Source organism: Asparagus officinalis, chromosome 4 (assembly GCF_001876935.1).
Source record: "Asparagus officinalis chromosome 4, Aspof.V1, whole genome shotgun sequence".
Lineage (NCBI taxonomy): Eukaryota > Viridiplantae > Streptophyta > Magnoliopsida > Asparagales > Asparagaceae > Asparagus > Asparagus officinalis.
The window spans coordinates 2367193-2368199 of record NC_033797.1 but is presented as its reverse complement, the minus strand read 5'-3'; positions in this window follow the sequence as shown (position 1 = coordinate 2368199).

The following is a 1007-nucleotide window of genomic DNA, read 5'->3' as shown; positions in this document are numbered from 1 at the left end:
GATGTGGTTAGCTATTTACTTTCTTAGTTATTTTGTACTGGCTATATATAGCCTTCGTTTGCTATCAATCAATAAAACCCTTCCAGTATTCCTTTGAATCAATTCTTGAGTTCTAACAACAATAGGGTATTTAAGTGTCATCTTTATAACTTAGGCTATTAAAGTGCTATCCCTTTTCTTACAATTTAAGATATCAAAGTGCTTCTTTTTACAACATAGAACATTAAAAAAATAGGTATTTAAGTGCCATTTAGCCGAAATAAAAGCAACTTGTTAACATATATTGTAAAATACAATAAAGATGTAAAACCTTAAACTCTTTAGTTATAATATGTTATGTCGAAGTTCTATCTATACCGTCCGAAAGTCTTAGAAGCGATCTCTCGCCATTCTAGAATATTTGATATTATCTCTTAATCAAAATGTTTGATCCCAAAAAGTCTGGAGGCCGCTTACGTAATAAGACAATGCCCAACTAATCCACAAAAATCAACTTATATAGTAAACTGTTAATGACGTTACCGAAAGCTTTTACCATCCATTTTATGGTTCAGAACGCCCCACTCCTATATAGGAAAGTTCTGTTCAGATTAATAGTAAGTGAAAGGCGTAGCTAAAACACTTGAAAACTATTCCTATACGCTATAACCATGACAAAAGAAACCTCCTTATAATTTCTCCTTTTCTCCTTTGTGGAGATCTCTTACCCAAAAATTCAATTATAAATTTCACTGGACCCGGGAACTGTAGGCTTTTGCACAAAATCCCTTTAAAGATTATAAATAAGAGAAAGCCCTCTTTATGTTTTTAAATTCTATGAAACCCCTTGAACTATTAAAAAAAACCTAATAAACAAGAGTAAGAAGTTTGAAACATGATAATTCAAAATTTGTCATGAAACATTAGATGAAGAGCATTCATGTGAAAGAACAAAACAAATCAAAATCCCATTTTTGGACTTTTTACTCTACATGCTTAATACCATTTATAAGGTTTTTCCAAAAGCC